Below are 24,222 nucleotides of genomic sequence, written 5' to 3'. Positions count from 1 at the left end.
AGAACCAAATGGGGCAGCACGGTGGCACGGTGGTTAGCACTGTTGCCGCACAGCAAGAAGGTCCTGAGTTCAATTCCACCATCAGGCCGGGGTCTTTCTGTGTGGAGTTTGCATGTTCTCCCGTGTTTGCGTGGGTTCCCTCGGTACTCTGGCTTCCTCCCACCGTCCAAAGACATGCAGCTTGAGGATAGGTTAATTGGATAATCCAAATTGTCACTAGGTGTGAATGTGTGAGTGAATGTGAGCGTGAATGGTTGTCTGTCCCTGTATGTTGGCCCCACGACAGACTGGCGACCTGTCCAGGGTGTACCCGCCTCTCGCCCTATGACAGCTGGGATAGGCTCCAGCGCCCCCCGCGACCCTGGAAAGGATAAGCGGAAGCGAATGGATGGATGGATGGATAGAACCAAATGACAACAACAGTTGCCAAAAGACACTTTATATTGTAAAAGTATAATAATAAAAAGAAAACAGAGAAAATCCCAACAATCATATGACCCCCTATGAGCAAGCATTTTGGCGACAGTGGGAAGGAAAAACTCCATTTTAACAGGAAGAAGCCTCCGACAGAAGGAGTGATTGGGGATGGAAATATCAATTATTTTAATAGTTAGGGCAATGTAAATGATATTTCACCACATTATTATTTACCACTGACTTTAGTTCAAACCCACCCCCATACACACACACACACACACACACACACACACACACACACACACACACACACACACACACACACACACACATGTGAAGTTAAAAATGATAAAAATAATAACAGTAAGTATGGGGTCTTCAAAACAGAAGTGCACAAAGCCAAATGTGATGTTACAGGAAGTATAAGTATCTTATACACACCTTGTGTTCTGTATTTCTTCCTCATGTGCACTTTGAATGGTTGGTCCTTCTAACAGAGGAACATCCTGTTTGTTCCACAGGTTTGAGGACCAGAGGAAACTCAGAGGGCACAAACATGGAGGTGACTTTCTTTCTCTTTGTTTCCTCTCACTGCTGACAGACTGCTACTGTAACAAAGAAATAAAGCAGTCACAGTGTGATGGTTCAGTTTGTAGACTGTTCCAGAAATTACAATCCAAGAAGGTGAATTCAAACAGGTAGGTGACAAAAATGGCCGCCCAGACGGAGACTCCACAACAAACAGAGACACTGTTGTCTGAGAGGTTCAACGAGGCAACATGGAAATATTTACCAGCACAAATGATTTCACCAAGTCAGAGTCTGTTCTTGTTATGTGAAGAAGACAGTTTGTCTCTGTTTTAGGACGTCCACTACGAGAACTGTACTCCAGGTTCTACACGTGAAGACTCGACCTACCAGAGCCTCCATCCAGCCGCCAGGGACCAGGACCAGACCTACTCCACACTCACACACCACACATGAGACTCTCTGGATTCACACCAGGCTTTATTTCCTGATTCCAGGGTTTCACTCAACATTTTCAATGTTTTAAAAAAAAATCATACATTAAACAAAAATGAAAGAAGTAACCTGAAGCTTTCTAAATCTGTACAACAGTGACATTGATGGCTTTACTGGAAAAAAGCTTCCTTTCAGTGAAAACCATGAACCAGTTTCAACACAGACACAAAAGCTGTTTTACAAGAAACATCAGTCCTCTGACACCTCACTGCAAACATGTGCTTCCTATCTCACCTATAATTACATGTTTTGCTTTGTAACCATTAAAGAAATCCTTGAGGATTCAGGTCTCTGCAGAACAGCAGTGGAGACAAAATTGAGTTTTTCCTTCCCACTGTCACTATGTGTTTGCTGATTGTTGGGGTTTACTCATCTCATAAAACAAGCAGCAACTGCAAAGCTGAGAGCAGAATTTATCAAATTAGCATCTGGATAAAGTGATTCCCGTTTTTACTTTCAGCCATTTTACAGTTTGGAGGAAAAGGTTTCAAATCTCATCCAGGCCTTAAAGCTCACGTGTTCTCCCTGGTAGTAATAAATGCATAAAATAAAGCTTTAATGAAGACAATGAATGAAAATAGCTTCCTTGAAAAAGACTAAAGTTCCAGTTCACTATTGAATATTACATCAAATAAACTGTATACAAAGTGTCTTTGAATGGCAGAGATGCAGAAACGTGTCCACAGAGCCATTAATCAGAGTCTAAATGAGTCTCACAGGCCTGAATGTGCTTGAAGCCATAATTATAATTGTAATTTATAATTCTTAACTTGTTTGATCTGCTGCTCACCACAAACAAGCACAAGCAGGAATTCTGTACTTAACTGTATTTTCATAAGTTACAGTTTGTTCTACTGATAAAAACCTCGTTTATGGATCCTCATCGTACAAAGAGAGATGTACTCCAGAGGGAGAACAGCTGGTTTACAGGATGTTCCGTCAGATCTGTTATTTAAATACAGACATGTGTGTTACAGGTACTGTGTGGCAGTACCCGTGGACAGCTGTATATGAGCCATATATATAAGAAATGATTAGACAGTTTAATACTTATGAACTCTTTTGTTACTTTACAGTATTACACCTGTTTATTTCTATTATATATCTCAGACATACGTGTTCTGTTATCAGATAGACAAAGACAATCAACATATTCCACTGTCATGGAAAATTTCTTATGAAACTTGAATGCTAAAACATGAATCTTAAATATTCTTTTTTTTTTTTCTTTTTTTTTTCCTTGTCTGTCCCATTTGGTTCTTAAGTTGTCAGAATTGTTGTCTGAAGACCAACAAGGATACCAAATGGATTTATTTTGCCAAATGGATCATCATGGCATTGCCGTATTGGTCCATTTGATCAAACTTTGTTGTTATTATTTATTTTATTTTCAGTTGTTACAGATGGGACAGACATGACTGGGGGATAGGAAAGGGAGGAAGAAAGAGAGGAAGGAAAAGAAAAGCAGAAGGAAAAGAGACAGTGAGAAAGGGCACTTACAAAGACAAAGAGAAAGAAAAAAAAAATCTCCTGGATCACCTGTTGAGAGAAAAAAGAAGAGAAGACAAGCAAAAAAACCAAACAAAAACAAAGCAACATACTAAACACAACACCATCACGTTAATCTAGCTGAGTGTGAACAGCAGTAAATACTAAATATTGAATGTTGTTGTGCAGCACGCAGGACAGACAGCGCACAATGTGCTTTGAAGTAGCAGCTAAGAAAGGTGTAGTTTATGTCTCACGAACAGTGAACACCCGTGTGCACACCTGTGTGGATCAACGCTTGTATACAAAAGGTTTCCCCATGTAACGGTCTGCTAGAGGGTGTGGAGGCCCATAGCCCCGTCCCCAGGGCATGAAGCAGGCATGGAGGAGATCCAGGCTCCAGACATCCAGAGGCCCCAGAGTGCGAGAGCCCAAGGAGTACCACCGGAGGGGCATCCGTGCCACCTTCCTGGGAAGGGCTGAGGAGATCCCCAGACGAGGGGTCACCCAGTAGCCACGGAGCAGAAGCCAGAGGGGGCTGCACCGGCGTGCCCGCCGGCTCTGCCGGCAGCCAGCTGTGCCAGAGTGAACCGAGTTGCAGGCCCCGAGGCCGGAGGCCCGAGGGCCCCTTGCCCGGAAGAGGCCTGACCGAGCGACAGGCACCAGGCCCTGTCAAGTAGCCACCTGGAGTGAGCTGGTGCATACCTGAGCGCCCAGCCCGGACACCAAGAACCACCAATGCACCAACCCCTGAGGGCATCAGTTACCAGCAGGGAGTGTGGTGAGGGGAGATAGGCCTCCACACTTGGAGGGCCTGGGAGTACCCAGGGAGGTGGAGTCTAAGACCCGACCTGACATATAGACACAGACAAACAGGCACACACAGACATAAACATGCTTTCCCACCCTCATGCACACATATACAAACACTCAGCACTCACCCAACGTAGGGATAGACATACATGGACATGTACACACAATCATACTCCCCAAACATACTCTATACCCGGGTCCAGGTACCCTCGCCCCCAGAGGGGGAAACGGCACCAGACCCAAGAGATGTGACCCTTTCCCCGGGGTGGAGGCAAGCAGACCGCCCCAGGCTCCGCAGCAGCAGGGAGGCCAATCGGACAGCCAACACCTCCTCCCAGCCCCCCGCCCCGATGGCTAGTAGAGAACGGGGGTGTGTGAAGACCCCATACCTCCCTCCTCCCGCTCATGTGTAGTGTTGCTGCGTGTTGTTCTAAAGTGCATTTAAAACAAGGGAGGGCATCGTGCTGCTGCCAGAGAGTAGCAGGTGTTAGCACGGCCCTCCCGAGAACCCTCAGTGTCTACATGGATTTAAAATTGAGAGGTGGGCACCGGCGCCAGAGGTAGGGTTGAATACACAGACTGTCCTCTGGGCGCCGTTAACGTGATCACCCTCAAGGCCCTATATATATATATATATATATATATATATATATATATATATATATATATATATGTGTGTGTGTTATGAGAGTGTGAATAATGTGGATGTCTAAGTTGTGAAATAAAATTGAGGCACAGGTGGCCAGAAGGGGACAGAGGGGGGAATGCCTCCCCTGCACCCTGGTGACACACCCGCACCCCAAGGCCCTACCTGTGTGGGTGGGTGTGGTGGAGCGGGAAGAGGGAGGCAGCCGGGATGGGGAGGAGAAGAAGGAGGGCAAGATGCCCTCCTTAGGGCCAGCTCCCCGCTGACCCCAGTAGGCACCCCCTGGTCCTCTAGTACCCACCAAGGCAAGGGAGCCCAGGCCCATCCAGACCGGGGCCTATGGCAGCAGCACCGCTAAGCCCCACAGGACCTGGAGAAGCCCACCCCACCCCACTGCAGAGGAAACTATACCCACCCCAACATTCAATCATCTCCAGACTACACAAGACAACAGACACCCAGGTTAGGTTTATTCTCCACCTCTCCTGTGTCTCTCCCCACCTGCAGAGTGGACTTCTGCAAGGATGGAACAACCTCCTGCCAGTTGAAGAGCCCCTCAGTTAGGCCGATGCACCAGAGGCCCCTGCGCCAGGGCTGAGCCCCTGCACCCACTCCGCCCACAACCTCGGCGACACACCGACGAGGACCGAAGCCCCAAGGCCCAGCCAGAGCCCCATCACGGAGACGAAGCACCCCAACCCCAAGCCCCCGCCTGCCCCGGATCCACTCAGGGGCAGCCAGGCCACCAGACCAGTAACCTCGTCCGCCAGTACAGACCATCCCCAGCCCCGCTGCACACAGCCACGAGGAGAACACCCTCTAAGAGCGACCAGAGCCACTAACCAGGTTATGACCACAACCCCGGGTTGAGCCCTCCAGGATAACGTCTCTAGGGGTTCTCCTGGTGCCCTAAGCCCATCCCAACCTCCACATCAACCACAATAGCGAAGGCAGGACCAAACCATGACCCCCACCCCACTAGGTGATGAAGCCGATCAAAGGAGCCCAAAGGGATTGATCAAATGTGGTGGCAGAGGCTGTATCAAGACTAATGTGATCTATTAGATGGTTTTTATATTGATTAGAATTAAGATTCTTTTTATTTTTCCAGTTAAGGAGGACCGTTTTCTTGGCAATGCATAGGGCTGTAAAAACAATGTGGGCTGTGTTTATTTCTGCAGTGACCTCATCCAAGTTGCTCAGCAAGCACACTAAAGGGGAGGCTGGAATGTTACATTTCTATGGAAGAAATATAGTATCATCAGAATCCAACTTTTTTAGACATTGAATTTATAACACTGAATTTTTATCCTCCAAATTTCACCTGCAAAATATTCACCTGCAAAATTCACCTGCAAAAATTCACCTGAAAAATTCACCTGCAAAATTCACCTGCAAAAATTCACCTGCAAAAATTCACCTGCAAAAAAAATTCACCTGCAAAAATTCACCTGCAAAAATTCACCATCAAATATTCACCTGCAAAAATTCACCTGCAAAAATTCACCATCAAATATTCACCTGCAAAAATTCACCTGCAAAATTAAGCTGCAAAAATTCAACTGCAAAAGTGTTGAACTTAAATGACCCAAGCCAGAGCAATCAGCACTAGATCGAGTCGAGCGGCTCTCAGCCAATTAAATTACGCTGTTTGATCACATGACACCGTTAGCCAGCAGTGTGTCTCCTGAAAAGAGAGCTGTTTAGAGGTGAGTGATTAAGGCTGTATCCCAATTCAGGGCTGTATCCCAATTCAGGGTCTGCAGCATTAAAGTCACGCAGCCTCAACGATCCTCAAGGGCCGCGTACTCAAAGACCGCTAAGGCCGGAAGTGCGAGGCTCGTGAAATGGGACGGTCTAGCCTCCGTCGCGCTTCCCAGGTTGCCTAGCAACCATAACACCAACCGCTGGAAACGTTTCGTACAGCTTTGTTTGACAGAAATGAAGGAGAACATATTTTTGTTCGTGTTTGTGTTTCTACACGAGCTTTGTGTGATTTAATAAGTATCTGATGCTGAGACCACAGGACTGTAAAACATGATTGTTGGCCTTCATTTCTGTACTGAACAGTCATTTAAGATTAGCTAGTAAATAACAATTAGCTAATGTTGTTCATGAGACTAAAGTCAGTGTAAATATGATATGGCCAATATCATAGTTATTATATTAATCATAAGTTATTGTATGGAAGAAATATAGTATCATCAGAATCCAACTTTTTTAGACATTGAATTTATAACACTGAATTTTTATCCTCCAAATTTCCCTGCAAAATTCACCTGCAAAAATTCACCTGAAAAATTCACCTGCAAAATTCACCTGCAAAAATTCACCTGCAAAATTCACCTGCAAAAATTCACCTGCAAAAATTCACCTGCAAAAATTCACCTGAAAAAAATTCACCATCAAATATTCACCTGCAAAAAATTCACCTGCAAAAAATTCACCATCAAATATTCACCTGCAAAAAATTCACCTGCAAAAATTCGCCTGCAAAAATTCAACTGCAAAGTGTTGAACTTAAATGACCCAAGCCAGAGCAATCAGCACTAGATCGAGTCGAGCGGCTCTCAGCCAATTAAATTACGCTGTTTGATCACATGACACCGTTAGCCAGCAGTGTGTCTCCTGAAAAGAGAGCTGATTAGAGGTGAGTGATTAAGTTTTTCTCCTAAATAGAGATCATTACAGAACGCCTAGTCCTACTTAAAATCCCATTCATTTTTCTTTTTATTTTATCATCTACTCGAACTGAGGAAAACATTTGACTAACTCAACGAACATTTCACGCCTCCCCTGCCTGTCTGCAGAGGCAGTTTTGAATTTAGGAGTGGCAAGATGGCAGCGGCAAACCCTGGCGGTTCTCCGGTAAGTATATTGTGTTTTATCTTCAAGTTTGTCTTTTGAAACGTTAATTTTATTTAAATCCGTTGGTCACGTATAAAGTACACAGACGGGGTCTTTGCTCAACTCGTCTGAGGCGTGTCTCACTAAGCGCTACATGCTAGCATCCTGCTAACCGAGCTAACCTTTACATGCTGTGCTCTACAAAATAGGATACTCGGTACAAAACCATACTCCGCAGATATTGATAGATAGACGAACACTGCAAATATAATGTGGGAAACGAGAACGGCATTTGGTGAAGGGTAAAATACACCATGAATAAAGCCATAGAGTGAATGGCTGCCATGGTTGCAGAACGGCCTGATTTAATGACAAGAATGGGGAAGAGTGAGGTGAAGTGAACCAAAGCCACAAAACACGGTCAGACAAGGCGGGAATAGGGCAGTGATATGTCCGTCAGTATGAAGTTGGTGTGTGCTTTGGTGAACAAAAACTCGAGACCGGTAGCAGGAAGATGGGTGACTCGTGTTTCACTGAAATAGTGGTGAATTAAAACATCCTTTGTTGGGGAAATTTAGGTGTAAATGCATCCATACAGGCGAGACAGAGGCAGACCAGGCAGTGAAGAAAACAAGGCAAACATTAGAAATATTAAAACGGAAATATAGGATTAATATAACATACAATTAGGGAAAATTGAAGGAATACAGTGTAAATTATACTGTAAAGTCATTAAAACAGCATAACCTGATTAAAAGAAACATGTAATTGGGTAGGATGGTGGTGATGATGATGATGATGATGATGATGATGATAATAATATTAAAAACATGTACAAGATGGGCATGTATACTTGTACCCAGAATTTAACAACTATAAAGTTGTGGCATGCCAGTACCTTACCCCTTCCATTATATCCACACTTTCAGAAAAGGATATGGTCAATATCTTTACAAATACTATCTAAACTTAAACAGATAGCATAAGTTAAACAGGATATTCCTCTGCGCCTCCTCTAGAGAGAATACATCAAATTAAACAAATAAGTAGTCTATGGCATTTAAAAGTGGTTACCTACAATTCTGAAATAATAATACTAATTCTCATTGATGATGATATTGTATTTGAAATCCTGGTGTAACACTGAACCCGACATCATAAAATGATTACCCTTGTAATGTCAGGGAGCTACAACCAAGGAGGAAAATATTACTATCTCACCCCTTGTATCCAATTACATAACAGCACTGCTTGGTAAAGGTGTTGAATTAGCTGGGTCGCTCAGTTTGGGGAAAATTGTGGGTAGCCTGCAAGGGCCTCAACTTCTCCATTCCCACAATGTGCAACAAATGGGCACAGCTGATCTTCAAGTGGAACATTGGCCAGTTACTTCCAACTTTAACGTATTTTTGCAAATATATTCTTAAAATTGTCTCTTTACACAGATCATAATGATACAAGATGGCACTTGTGTAATTTCCTACAAATTCAATAAATCTAAGTAATTGTTACTATCCTGTTAAATCCTGAAAAATGTTTTAACAGCTGTGTTAAACTTCATACTGACACATGCTGGAAAGTGCATTCATGAGACTTTTTTTTTATGCCTTCTAGAGCAGTAGCAATCAAAGATTTTAAGGATTCTTTTACATTTTTTAAACACTTTGATTAAGGCATATGTTGTTCTTTATTGTCAGATCTAAGTTTGTTTAAAGCTTCGAATGTTTTGGGGTACTTTTCTTTGTTTTCAGGGTTCGTGGCAACCACGGATGGGGAAAATGTGGAGGTTGCACGGCTGATGTTTACTGTTCATGGCACAGGAAGAGGCAGTTTTATTTCAGGAATGAGTGAGCACAATCAAAGGTTTGTTCTCATAAAATACTGTCAACCTCCAATGTTTCTGACATAAGATGGAAGGTGTTGCAGCTTTATTTCCATTATTTAAAAATACATAAACATTTAAAGGGTATAGCTTTATGAAAAAGTTTTATAGTAAAATGTCTTTAGAGAACAGTGCCCTATCCAGCAGGATATATTGTCTGATATGTGTCAGGTGTTTTTGTTGTTGTTGTTGTTGTTTCTTTCAATTTCCATTATTTACCCTCAAGGAAGAAAATATTGGACAGGTCCTACAAACCCCAAAGAGCCTTCAGGACTCTGCCCTATTTTTAGTTATTCACACACCTTTTCCAGTCTGTTACCTTCCTTCCCTGAATGTTCATTCTGTGTTAATGGTCTGGTTGTCATCTCATTTGTTGCCACTGATCATTACAACCCTTTTGGCACCTATTAAGTGATATGCCTGGGTCCTTCCTACATGCCCTGATAATGTATTATTACTGTTGTCATGCACACATTTCATGTAGGGTTAGAAACAAGCAGGAATTTCTCATACACACCAAAGAAAGGCCATACCTAATTAAATATTTTTATATATTATTTCAGAATAGAGCGACTGTGGAGAGACCTCTGGGTGGCCATTACATGCTTTACTACGATGTTCTTCACAACCTTGAGGAAGAAGACCTTGACATTTCAAATGCTGCACACCTCTTTTGCTGCCATTACGTCTTTCTTCCTCGACTGGAGGATGATTTTAATACATTTTGCAGTGGATGGGACAACCATCCACTGCGAACAGAAAACAACATGAGTCCCAACCAGCTGTGGGAGTTGGGTCACAGATATCACCCTGTTCCTGTTCCAGAAAACACACAGGTAAAGGTGCACATTTTAGTACTCATTGATTTTCTTACAGAGAATGTGATGATTTTATGGATAATTAAAGTCAGTCATAAATCCACAAACACAACAAGCTGAAAGTCAGTGATGCTGCTCTGTTTGCAGTCCTGAATATGACGGCACAAGCAGGATTCACTGCACTGTTAATGTTAGCTATGTTATATTGCTGCCTCTGTTCGGTGGTGTCGAGCCAAACGGACTTTAACGTGTGTTTGAACGAGCTGACGGTTCACTCGTTAAGCTGAAAGAAAGATGCTTTAATCACAGGAGTCACACATGTGTCCACTGGACCATCTGGGAACTCTTCTTGTTTAGCACTCGTAATAACACAAACACTAAATCCTCCTTCTCTTGTGCTGTTTTGTAGCAGTGTGTACACCTGAGACTGTCACCTGTCTGTCCTGCACACTCTCTCTGTTTCTTTCTCTCTGATTGTGGAATAAAAGTATGAACATGTATTTATAAGTTACACTTGTGTTTGAATCCTGCAGCTTATCACACATTTGATTTCCATGTGTGACGACTGCAAGTGTCCAGAGTGAGGACAGACTGAGGGACCCACTGCTGCACATCATCTGTGAGGCTTTGCACCCCTGATGATCCACCAGGACAAACTCAGCAGTGTGTGAGGAAGAGGAGGAGGAAGAGCCAGCAGCAGCTGACAGATGGAGAGAATAGACAGACTGTTCCCTGTTTGTGAAGGACTGCTAGGAAAGTTTAACATAACTAATTGTCTGTCCTGAATCAGTCTTATTAGGTAATGTTCAAATAATGTTATCATCCCAGTGTTTTCAGTGTGGGAGAAAGTACTCAGGGCCTTCAAGTTACACACTATGAAAGGCAGCAACAAGTTTAATATTCAGAAACCTAAAGTATGTATCAGCAGCAGAATGGAGCTAACAATAAATGTTTGTTTCAGTTCTATGAAGCTTTGAGTATTTTGGATTAGTAGCACTGCTGTGTTTGTTGCATCATATTGCTGTAATTGTTTATATGCTTTATATATTCTGAGGTAAGTTGATCTATAGTGTTACATCATATTCTATAAGGATGTTATGTGTTTGTAGACTTTCTGCCCAGTTTGACCCATTTTGCAGAAGTCAGCCTGTTTAAGGCTCTGATATCTATTCTGTATGACTTAAAGCAGTTATGACATGGTCTGATTTTCTCACCCAATAAAGGAATATTTAATGTATCAGTCTACTCTTCATTGTATCAGAAACAGTTTTCACAGCTCGTACGTTTTCTTTTACATATATATGCAAGCATTGAGCCAAATGTAATAATGCCAACATATTAAACAAACATTTGTCTCTTATATATAATACATCTACATATACACTGTCAAAGATATTTGTCTTTGAGTGAAGATTTAAGGTGACAGGACTTATAAATAACTGGAACTTGAATCTTTACTGAAGCTCAGTATTTGACTCAGAGTTCATTCACATGATTGTCACATCACATGTGCTGTACCAGTGTACCTGCACATGTGATGTGACAATAGAAGTGATTTGATTTGAGAGTTCAAACTCACTGCTGCAATAACTTATGATTAATATAATAACTATGATATTGGCCATATTATATTTACACTGACTTTAGTCTCATGAACAACATTAGCTAATTGTTATTTACTAGCTAATCTTAAATGACTGTTCAGTACAGAAATGAAGGCCAACAATCATGTTTTACAGTCCTGTGGTCTCAGCATCAGATACTTATTAAATCACACAAAGCTCGTGTAGAAACAAACACACGAACAAAAATATGTTCTCCTTCATTTCTGTCAAACAAAGCTGTACGAAACGTTTCCAGCGGTTGGTGTTATGGTTGCTAGGCAACCTGGGAAGCGCGACGGAGGCTAGACCGTCCCATTTCACGAGCCTCGCACTTCCGGCCTTAGCGGTCTTTGAGTACGCGGCCCTTGAGGATCGTTGAGGCTGCGTACTTTAATGCTGCAGACCCTGAATTGGGATACAGCCCTGAATTGGGATACAGCCTTAATCACTCACCTCTAAACAGCTCTCTTTTCAGGAGACACACTGCTGGCTAACGGTGTCATGTGATCAAACAGCGTAATTTAATTGGCTGAGAGCCGCTCGACTCGATCTAGTGCTGATTGCTCTGGCTTGGGTCATTTAAGTTCAACACTTTTGCAGTTGAATTTTGCAGGCGAATTTTTGCAGGTGAATTTTTGCAGGTGAATATTTGATGGTGAATTTTTTGCAGGTGAATTTTTTGCAGGTGAATATTTGATGGTGAATTTTTTTCAGGTGAATTTTTGCAGGTGAATTTTTGCAGGTGAATTTTTTGCAGGTGAATTTTTGCAGGTGAATTTTTTGCAGGTGAATTTTTGCAGGTGAATTTTTTCAGGTGAATTTTTGCAGGTGAATTTTGCAGGTGAATATTTTGCAGGAAATTTGGAGGATAAAAATTCAGTGTTATAAATTCAATGTCTAAAAAAGTTGGATTCTGATGATACTATATTTCTTCCATACAATAACTTATGATTAATATAATAACTATGATATTGGCCATATCATATTTACACTGACTTTAGTCTCATGAACAACATTAGCTAATTGTTATTTACTAGCTAATCTTAAATGACTGTTCAGTACAGAAATGAAGGCCAACAATCATGTTTTACAGTCCTGTGGTCTCAGCATCAGATACTTATTAAATCACACAAAGCTCGTGTAGAAACACAAACACGAACAAAAATATGTTCTCCTTCATTTCTGTCAAACAAAGCTGTACGAAACGTTTCCAGCGGTTGGTGTTATGGTTGCTAGGCAACCTGGGAAGCGCGACGGAGGCTAGACCGTCCCATTTCACGAGCCTCGCACTTCCGGCCTTAGCGGTCTTTTGAGCACGCGGCCCTTGAGGATCGTTGAGGCTGCGTGCTTTAATGCTGCAGACCCTGAATTGGGATACAGCCCTGAATTGGGATACAGCCTTAATCACTCACCTCTCTAAACAGCTCTCTTTTCAGGAGACACACTGCTGGCTAACGGTGTCATGTGATCAAACAGCGTAATTTAATTGGCTGAGAGCCGCTCGACTCGATCTAGTGCTGATTGCTCTGGCTTGGGTCATTTAAGTTCAACACTTTTGCAGTTGAATTTTGCAGGCTAATTTTTTGCAGGTGAATTTTTGCAGGTGAATATTTGATGGTGAATTTTTGCAGGTGAATTTTTGCAGGTGAATATTTGATGGTGAATTTTGCAGGTGAATTTTTGCAGGTGAATTTTTGCAGGTGAATTTTGCAGGTGAATTTTTGCAGGTGAATTTTTTCAGGTGAATTTTTGCAGGTGAATTTTTGCAGGTGAATATTTTGCAGGGAAATTTGGAGGATAAAAATTCAGTGTTATAAATTCAATGTCTAAAAAAGTTGGATTCTGATGATACTATATTTCTTCCATATTATTGCAGCAGTGAGTTTGAACTCTCAAATCAAATCACTTCTATTGTCACATCACATGTGCAGGTACACTGGTACAGCACATGTGATGTGACAATCATGTGAATGAACTCTGAGTCAAATATTGAGCTTCAGTAAAGATTCAAGTTCCAGTTATTTATAAGTCCTGTCACCTTAAATCTTCACTCAAAGACAAATATCTTTGACAGTGTATATGTAGATGTATTATATATAAGAGACAAATGTTTGTTTAATATGTTGGCATTATTACATTTGGCTCAATGCTTGCATATATGTGTAAAAAGAAAACGTACGAGCTGTGAAAACTGTTTCTGATACAATGAAGAGTAGACTGATACATTAAATATTCCTTTATTGGGTGAGAAAATCAGACCATGTCATAACTGCTTTAAGTCATACAGAATAGATATCAGAGCCTTAAACAGGCTGACTTCTGCAAAATGGGTCAAACTGGGCAGAAAGTCTACAAACACATAACATCCTTATAGAATATGATGTAACACTATAGATCAACTTACCTCAGAATATATAAAGCATATAAACAATTACAGCAATATGATGCAACAAACACAGCAGTGCTACTAATCCAAAATACTCAAAGCTTCATAGAACTGAAACAAACATTTATTGTTAGCTCCATTCTGCTGCTGATACATACTTTAGGTTTCTGAACATTAAACTTGTTGCTGCCTTTCATAGTGTGTAACTTGAAGGCCCTGAGTACTTTCTCCCACACTGAAAACACTGGGATGATAACATTATTTGAACATTACCTAATAAGACTGATTCAGGACAGACAATTAGTTATGTTAAACTTTCCTAGCAGTCCTTCACAAACAGGGAACAGTCTGTCTATTCTCTCCATCTGTCAGCTGCTGCTGGCTCTTCCTCACACACTGCTGAGTTTGTCCTGGTGGATCATCAGGGGTGCAAAGCCTCACAGATGATGTGCAGCAGTGGGTCCCTCAGTCTGTCCTCACTCTGGACACTTGCAGTCGTCACACATGGAAATCAAATGTGTGATAAGCTGCAGGATTCAAACACAAGTGTAACTTATAAATACATGTTCATACTTTTATTCCACAATCAGAGAGAAAGAAACAGAGAGAGAGTGCAGGACAGACCGACTCAGGTCTCAGTCTCAGGTGTATACACTGCTACAAAACAGCACAAGAGAAGGAGGATTTAGTGTTTGTGTTATTACGAGTGCTAAACAAGAAGAGTTCCCAGATGGTCCAGTGGACACATGTGTGACTCCTGTGATTAAAGCATCTTTCTTTCAGCTTAACGAGTGAACCGTCAGCTCGTTCAAACACACGTTAAAGTCCGTTTGGCTCGACACCACCGAACAGAGGCAGCAATATAACATAGCTAACATTAACAGTGCAGTGAATCCTGCTTGTGCCGTCATATTCAGGACTGCAAACCGAGCAGCATCACTGACTTTCAGCTTGTTGTGTTTGTGGATTTATGACTGACTTTAATTATCCATAAAATCATCACATTCTCTGTAAGAAAATCAATGAGTACTAAAATGTGCACCTTTACCTGTGTGTTTTCTGGAACAGGAACAGGGTGATATCTGTGACCCAACTCCCACAGCTGGTTGGGACTCATGTTGTTTTCTGTTCGCAGTGGATGGTTGTCCCATCCACTGCAAAATGTATTAAAATCATCCTCCAGTCGAGGAAGAAAGACGTAATGGCAGCAAAAGAGGTGTGCAGCATTTGAAATGTCAAGGTCTTCTTCCTCAAGGTTGTGAAGAACATCGTAGTAAAGCATGTAATGGCCACCCAGAGGTCTCTCCACAGTCGCTCTATTCTGAAATAATATATAAAAAATATTTAATTAGGTATGGCCTTTCTTTGGTGTGTATGAGAAATTCCCTGCTTGTTTCTAACCCTACATGAAATGTGTGCATGACAACAGTAATAATACATTATCAGGGCATGTAGGAAGGACCCAGGCATATCACTTAAAAGGTGCCAAAAGGGTTGTAATGATCAGTGGCAACAAATGAGATGACAACCAGACCATTAACACAGAATGAACATTCAGGGAAGGAAGGTAACAGACTGGAAAAGGTGTGTGAATAACTAAAAATAGGGCAGAGTCCTGAAGGCTCTTTGGGGTTTGTAGGACCTGTCCAATATTTTCTTCCTTGAGGGGTAAATAATGGAAATTGAAAGAAACAACAACAACAACAAAAACACCTGACACATATCAGACAATATATCCTGCTGGATAGGGCACTGTTCTCTAAAGACATTTTACTATAAAACTTTTTTCATAAAGCTATACCCTTTAAATGTTTATGTATTTTTAAATAATGGAAATAAAGCTGCAACACCTTCCATCTTATGTCAGAAACATTGAGGTTGACAGTATTTTATGAGAACAAACCTTTGATTGTGCTCACTCATTCCTGAAATAAAACTGCCTCTTCCTGTGCCATGAACAGTAAACATCAGCCGTGCAACCTCCACATTTTCCCCATCCGTGGTTGCCACGAACCCTGAAAACAAAGAAAAGTACCCCAAAACATTCGAAGCTTTAAACAAACTTAGATCTGACAATAAAGAACAACATATGCCTTAATCAAAGTGTTTAAAAAATGTAAAAGAATCCTTAAAATCTTTGATTGCTACTGCTCTAGAAGGCATAAAAAAAAAGTCTCATGAATGCACTTTCCAGCATGTGTCAGTATGAAGTTTAACACAGCTGTTAAAACATTTTTCAGGATTTAACAGGATAGTAACAATTACTTAGATTTATTGAATTTGTAGGAAATTACACAAGTGCCATCTTGTATCATTATGATCTGTGTAAAGAGACAATTTTAAGAATATATTTGCAAAAATACGTTAAAGTTGGAAGTAACTGGCCAATGTTCCACTCTTGAAGATCAGCTGTGCCCATTTGTTGCACATTGTGGGAATGGAGAAGTTGAGGCCCTTGCAGGCTACCCACAATTTTCCCCAAACTGAGCGACCCAGCTAATTCAACACCTTTACCAAGCAGTGCTGTTATGTAATTGGATACAAGGGGTGAGATAGTAATATTTTCCTCCTTGGTTGTAGCTCCCTGACATTACAAGGGTAATCATTTTATGATGTCGGGTTCAGTGTTACACCAGGATTTCAAATACAATATCATCATCAATGAGAATTAGTATTATTATTTCAGAATTGTAGGTAACCACTTTTAAATGCCATAGACTACTTATTTGTTTAATTTGATGTATTCTCTCTAGGAGAGCGCAGAGGAATATCCTGTTTAACTTATGCTATCTGTTTAAGTTTAGATAGTATTTGTAAAGATATTGACCATATCCTTTTCTGAAAGTGTGGATATAATGGAAGGGTAAGGTACTGGCATGCCACAACTTTATAGTTGTTAAATTCTGGTACAAGTATACATGCCCATCTTGTACATGTTTTTAATATTATTATTATCATCATCATCATCATCATCATCATCATCACCACCATCCTACCCAATTACATGTTTCTTTTAATCAGGTTATGCTGTTTTAATGACTTTACAGTATAATTTACACTGTATTCCTTCAATTTTCCCTAATTGTATGTTATATTAATCCTATATTTCCGTTTTAATATTTCTAATGTTTGCCTTGTTTTCTTCACTGCCTGGTCTGCCTCTGTCTCGCCTGTATGGATGCATTTACACCTAAATTTCCCCAACAAAGGATGTTTTAATTCACCACTATTTCAGTGAAACACGAGTCACCCATCTTCCTGCTACCGGTCTCGAGTTTTTGTTCACCAAAGCACACACCAACTTCATACTGACGGACATATCACTGCCCTATTCCCGCCTTGTCTGACCGTGTTTTGTGGCTTTGGTTCACTTCACCTCACTCTTCCCCATTCTTGTCATTAAATCAGGCCGTTCTGCAACCATGGCAGCCATTCACTCTATGGCTTTATTCATGGTGTATTTTACCCTTCACCAAATGCCGCTCTCGTTTCCCATTATATTTGCAGTGTTCGTCTATCTATCAATATCTGCGGAGTATGGTTTTGTACCGAGTATCCTATTTTGTAGAGCACAGCATGTAAAGGTTAGCTCGGTTAGCAGGATGCTAGCATGTAGCGCTTAGTGAGACACGCCTCAGACGAGTTGAGCAAAGACCCCGTCTGTGTACTTTATACGTGACCAACGGATTTAAATAAAATTAACGTTTCAAAAGACAAACTTGAAGATAAAACACAATATACTTACCGGAGAACCGCCAGGGTTTGCCGCTGCCATCTTGCCACTCCTAAATTCAAAACTGCCTCTGCAGACAGGCAGGGAGGCGCGAAATGTTCGTTGAGTTAGTCAAATGTTTTCCTCAGTTCGAGTAGATGATAAAATAAAAGAAAATGAATGGGATTTTAAGTAGGACTAGGCGTTCTGTAATGATCTCTATTTAGGAGAAAAACTTAATCACTCACCTCTAATCAGCTCTCTTTTCAGGAGACACACTGCTGGCTAACGGTGTCATGTGATCAAACAGCGTAATTTAATTGGCTGAGAGCCGCTCGACTCGATCTAGTGCTGATTGCTCTGGCTTGGGTCATTTAAGTTCAACACTTTTGCAGTTGAATTTTGCAGGCGAAATTTTGCAGGTGAATTTTTGCAGGTGAATATTTGATGGTGAATTTTTGCAGGTGAATTTTTGCAGGTGAATATTTGATGGTGAATTTTTTCAGGTGAATTTTGCAGGTGAATTTTTGCAGGTGAATTTTTTGCAGGTGAATTTTGCAGGTGAATTTTTGCAGGTGAATTTTTGCAGGTGAATTTTTCAGGTGAATTTTTTTGCAGGTGAATTTTGCAGGGAAATTTGGAGGATAAAAATTCAGTGTTATAAATTCAATGTCTAAAAAAGTTGGATTCTGATGATACTATATTTCTTCCATACAATAACTTATGATTAATATAATAACTATGATATTGGCCATATCATATTTACACTGACTTTAGTCTCATGAACAACATTAGCTAATTGTTATTTACTAGCTAATCTTAAATGACTGTTCAGTACAGAAATGAAGGCCAACAATCATGTTTTACAGTCCTGTGGTCTCAGCATCAGATACTTATTAAATCACACAAAGCTCGTGTAGAAACACAAACACGAACAAAAATATGTTCTCCTTCATTTCTGTCAAACAAAGCTGTACGAAACGTTTCCAGCGGTTGGTGTTATGGTTGCTAGGCAACCTGGGAAGCGCGACGGAGGCTAGACCGTCCCATTTCACGAGCCTCGCACTTCCGGCCTTAGCGGTCTTTGAGTCACGCGGCCCTTGAGGATCGTTGAGGCTGCGTACTTTAATGCTGCAGACCCTGAATTGGGATACAGCCCTGAATTGGGATACAGCCTTAATCACTCACCTCTAAACAGCTCTCTTTTCAGGAGACACACTGCTGGCTAACGGTGTCATGTGATCAAACAGCGTAATTTAATTGGCTGAGAGCCGCTCGACTCGATCTAGTGCTGATTGCTCTGGCTTGGGTCATTTAAGTTCAACACTTTTGCAGTTGAATTTTTGCAGGCGAATTTTGCAGGTGAATTTTTGCAGGTGAATATTTGATGGTGAATTTTTGCAGGTGAATTTTTTTGCAGGTGAATATTTGATGGTGAATTTTTTCAGGTGAATTTTGCAGGTGAATTTTGCAGGTGAATTTTTGCAGGTGAATTTTGCAGGTGAATTTTTGCAGGTGAATTTTGCAGGTGAATTTTTTCAGGTGAATTTTTGCAGGTGAATTTTGCAGGTGAATATTTTTGCAGGAAATTTGGAGGATAAAATTCAGTGTTATAAATTCAATGTCTAAAAAGTTGGATTCTGATGATACTATATTTCTTCCATACATTTCAGACACTTTGATAAGTCTTCACATATCTCACGCCAAAACTTCTGCACTGGTGGACAGAACCAAAGGGCGTGGATGTAATTGTCTGGTGTATTGCCTTGACAGTGTGAGCAGTTGTTGGAAGATGTAAAGCCCATCTTGAACATCCGATGACCTGTATAGTGCACTCTGTGTAGTATTTTGTATTGTATTAATTGCAGACTGGGATTTTTAATCAATTTAAAGGTTTTTAAGCAAATCTGAGACCAGAAGTTTTGGTCTAAGCTTACTGATAAATCTGCTTAAATATTCCAAAACAACAGTGTAATCAGCTCCATCTGTGCACTGAATTTAAGTAAACACTTTATGGCAGAAAACAAGCAACAAAAACAACACACTACAAAGTTGGAGCCGGTCAGTAAATAAGTATTTACAAAAAATCTAATATCCCAGACTAGGTACCGGGTCTGTACCTAAAACTAGTTAATTTAGAGCATTTTCAAATAAAAATCAGTGACATCAATGTGATCACACGTTAGTGGGTGTCAGTTCAATTCAATTTTATGTGCACAAATCACAACAACAGTCGCCTCAAGGCGCTTTATATTGTAAGGTAGACCCTACAATACCCTGTAACACATGTCACGTGTGGTATCCACTGAAATGTCAGAATCTCACCTAAAAGTTCACAAAACCATTTCAATAACAGCTAAAACAGCCAACAATTAACAGGTAAACAGCTTTTGCAAAGAAGATGGACCCCTATTGACCTGACAGCACGGACACACCAACAGGTGCTGAAAGCAGACATAAACTGAAACTTCAGGTTTCATCACTGTGACCAAAACTCACTGAACCAGCAGCAAAAAAAGACCAAAACTATGCTTCACATTTTAAAACATTGTCATGAATTCTCTCTGACTTTGACTGTTTTGCTTCCACCATGAATCCTGCACACATCTCTCTCTCTCTGTGCTTCAAGAACTGTCAATTCTGCATTATTCGCTTGCTTATTATGCACCAGGCTGCCGCTGTGTACAGTGCTGTCAGCAGCTGTTAAGGAAGCTTAACTTCTGCTATTCAGTACTGAAGAAATTTCAACTTTCACAAATTCTGCCAAACTGCAAAACGCTCAGCTCTAAGAAAACCTTAAATGATTTTTCACGTTTTTTACTGTCTAATAAAGAAATTTCTGTTTTTTTGTTTGTTTGTTTTTTTACAAAAGTAAAGTGAAAAACTGGACACTCGAGGATGAGCTACAGAACTTTTTCTGTGATTTCACACATTTATTAAACTTACAGTTTAAGTCCAAAGAGTCGTGCTGACAGATTTCTTTCTTTGTCACAGCAGCTTTTTCTTCATCGTGTAGACAAACTGTTAAATATGTGACTTCTTTACTGGGACAGAAAGGGGAGTTTTAAAGGTCCGGCCCACTGAAGATCAAAGTGGGCCGTCATGTGAAATGAGTCTGACACCCCTGATTTAAAGGTTCAGTTACCTGAAAGTCATCGAGCTCATTACTGTTACAGCAAACAGCATCATGACTGATGATCTTTGTGTCTCACAGGCAACAACAAGCAACTGAAAAAAAAATAAGAGCTCATATTTATATTATATATTTCTAGTCTTTCTGGCCACTGAGAGCACTTAATGCTAAAAGACACATTTAGTAAATCAACCTTTATTCTGAACACTTAAAGCACTTTATCTGCCTCACATCCACGGACAGAATAGGCTCTGCACACTCACACTTCCATTACAGTACTGCTGTTTGGGTCTCAGTAAATTCAGACTGGAAATTTCTTCACTTCATTTGTTTTATTCATTTAATGGAGCTCCAATACCATCCAGTACAACTCTTTTCATTTCCATTTCTTATTTTATTTTGTTTTGTTTTAGATCCATTCATCCAAAAGAGCACTGCTGGTGTGCAAACTTGGTTGATTGTGTGTGTTTATGAGCTGTAATGAGACCATAAAGGTTCCAGTTGTTCATGTCCAAGATGACTCTTTTTGTGAGTCCCTAAATCAAAACCTCCTTCTGATCCGAGCAGGACGTCTAGGGTCTCTATTGGAATTAATATTGTAGTGGTCCTGAGTGGAGGCGCTACATTCATTTGATGGAAATACTTCCAAAGTCTGGCTGAAATGCTGCCTGAATCACTTCCTCAAAAAAGTCTTCAGTGTGTTTTGGCAAAGGCTGACAGTTACAGACATTAAGATGAGTTTGCAGCTCTCAGTGTCGGGTCGCAAATTTTGAAGCCAATATGAGAACCTTATCCCACCAACACTGTGGAGGTTCAGCTTTTAGATCCAATTAAAATCAATGACTCAGAATGGTTCTCTGGAAAAGAGCCGGTCCAGACGGAGTACCTGGCAAGGTACTAAGAGCATGCGCACACCAGCTCACCCTCATCTTCACCAGACTCTTCAACCTCTCACTGGATCAGGCAGCCATCCCATCCTGTCTAAAATCAGCCACAATCATCCCAGTGCCGAAGAAGTCTCCCATCTCCAGCCTGAATGATTACCGCCCTGTGTCCCTCACACCAGTAATCATGAAATGCTTTGAGAGACTAGTCCTTCAGCACATCAAGGATTACCTCCCCAGAATTCGACCCCCACCAGTTTGCATACCGCAAACAGATCCACAGAAGACGCCATCGCCACAGCCCTCCACGCTGTGCTGAGTCACCTAGAGCAGCGGCAGAGCTACGTCCGAATGCTCTTTGTGGACTACAGCTCAGCCTTTAATACTATCATCCCGGACATCCTCATCACCAAACTGGTCACTCTTGGCCTCCCTCCTCTCACATGTGCATGGATAAAGGACTTTCTCACAAACCGCCCCAGACTGTAAGACTCCGCCTCATCTCTCCTCCACTGCACACTGAGCACCGGCTCCCCACAGGGCTGTGTGCTGAGCCCCTCCTGTATTCTCTCTACACCCACGACTGCAGTTCGACCCACAACAACACTCTCATCATCAAGTTTGCTGATGACACCACGGTAGTCGGACTCATCTCAAAGGGAGACGAGGCAGAGTACAGAGAGGAAGTCCTGAAGCTGGCAGCCTGGTGTTCAGAAAACAACCTGGCACTGAACACCAAGAAAACCAAAGAGCTCATTATCGACTTCAGGAGACACAGCACTGACTTGGCCCCCCTACATCAACGGGAGTGTGTGAGAGGGTCCACACCTTCCGGTTCCTTGGTGTCCTCATCTCTGCTGACATCTCCTGGACAGACAACATCTCAGCGGTCGTCAAGAAGGCCCAACAGCGGCTGCACTTCCTGAGAGTCCTCAGGAAGTACAAGCTGAACTCCAACCTGCTGCTGACCTTCTACCGCTCGTCCATTGAGAGCCTGCTAACCTACTGCATCACGGTATGGTACGGCAGCTGCACCAAGGCAGATAGAGTGAGGCTTCAGAGTGTGGTCAAGACAGCACAAAAGATCATCGGCTGCCCTCTCCCCTCACTGATGGACATTTATTCCTCCCGCTGCCTCAGCAGAGCAGCAAACATCACCATGGACAGCTCCCACCCTGGCTTCAACATGTTCAGCCTGCTTCCCTCAGGGCAGCGCTACAGGTGCATCAGCACAAAGACCCACAGACTCAAAAACAGTTTCTTCCCCAAAGCCATAACCACCCTGAACTCACACATGCACTGATAACACAGCCCCCCACTTCCCACTTCCTCTATGGACCACCACTATTTATACCAATCCCATGTGCAATAACTCAACTGTACATACATAACACTATTTATTACATATTACTTACGGCTTGTAAATTGTACATTTTATATATATATACACATCTTCTTCCATATGTTAATACTGTCCATATGTATATAGCGCTGCAGAACTGTACCCCTCCCCCCCCCAGCATGTTTACACTGAGTAGGAGATGTTCTGTATCTCATTGTACAACTGTATAGTGACAATAAAGGCATTCTATTCTATTCTATTCTAGTAAACATTGTCATATGAACAGCAGAACAGCACATTTACAGCAGAAATAAGACATAGAAAGCAACACAAACAAAAGCGAAGCAACCTCGGGGTGTAGAGCCTTAAAGCACAAACAGAAAACACACACAAACGACAGACAGGAAGGAAGCAGCAGAAAAAAGCTACCTAACGCATATCGGACTCATGTAGGATCAGCGACCCCTCCTCCTGCAGTCGGGTATCCTTTCATCTTCCACTTATGACACACACGCCCCTTACACTATAACTTCTTGCCAACCAGTCTCTCATCCATCACTGCATTGGGTCCCTTTGACAGTTTCATGGCCAAAGTGAGTCTGAAAGTCTACAGAAAACCAGTTAATCAGGTAATCATTCAACAATTTTGTTGGGCTTGTATGCCAGACATGAACTGCTATCCATGCTGAGTAAGTGTTATTTCATCGCCTTCTGGTGTTTGAGGTGAGAACCAGAATCCCAGGTACACGCCCTGCAAAGGCCGGGCTTATTTGCTTACAGAGACATTGAAAGGGCGGTACACTTCTGCTTTACAGTCATTTAAAGAGCTGCCTGCTTTTACCTTACAGCCGTTTGGGCTGCAGGCCTTTGCTTTACAGTCATCCAAACAGCTGCATGCTTCTGTTGTACAGTTAAATGCAGCTGCATGCTGAGAAGGGTCCTATGAGCATACTTTGGCAGTGCCAAGCTGAATTAACCCTTTGGTGGGTCACAGTTGGCCATAACACTATCAAAGGTTTCTTGTTGATCCTCAGTGTTACATTTCTAAATAGTATTGATCAGCATGTGTTCATACAACAAGTGGCACAAAGTTTTTCACTAACATAATGGTAGATATATTTGACCTAAATATAACAGCCGTGTGATTCAAACATGCAGGTTAAATGCTAAACACAGTGACTTCACTATATATATATATGACACTTCATTGTGAGTATGCATCGTATA

At 41.6% G+C, this 24,222-nt stretch overlaps 1 protein-coding gene and 2 long non-coding RNA genes across 3 annotated transcripts in view; 2 read left to right on the top strand and 1 right to left on the bottom strand.

Annotated features, from left to right (window-relative positions):
* Nucleotides 1-24,222, top strand: part of LOC116310274 (polymeric immunoglobulin receptor-like) — a 107,984-nt gene that overhangs the window by 83,023 nt on the left and 739 nt on the right. The gene's annotated exons all lie outside the window — the stretch shown is intronic.
* On the top strand, nucleotides 6,988-10,527 carry LOC120435278. The gene is made up of 5 exons (XR_005609614.1): nucleotides 6,988-7,037; nucleotides 7,198-7,255; nucleotides 8,986-9,097; nucleotides 9,680-9,952; nucleotides 10,468-10,527. It is a non-coding gene; the product is annotated as an uncharacterized LOC120435278 (long non-coding RNA).
* On the bottom strand, nucleotides 14,392-17,934 carry LOC120435279. The gene is made up of 5 exons (XR_005609615.1): nucleotides 17,885-17,934; nucleotides 17,670-17,727; nucleotides 15,828-15,939; nucleotides 14,973-15,245; nucleotides 14,392-14,451 (listed from the first exon to the last, which is right to left on the bottom strand). It is a non-coding gene; the product is annotated as an uncharacterized LOC120435279 (long non-coding RNA).

This window comes from Oreochromis aureus, linkage group 20 (assembly GCF_013358895.1).
Source record: "Oreochromis aureus strain Israel breed Guangdong linkage group 20, ZZ_aureus, whole genome shotgun sequence".
Lineage (NCBI taxonomy): Eukaryota > Metazoa > Chordata > Actinopteri > Cichliformes > Cichlidae > Oreochromis > Oreochromis aureus.
Note: the sequence above shows the minus strand (reverse complement) of the source record. Positions and strands in the feature narration are given on the sequence as shown.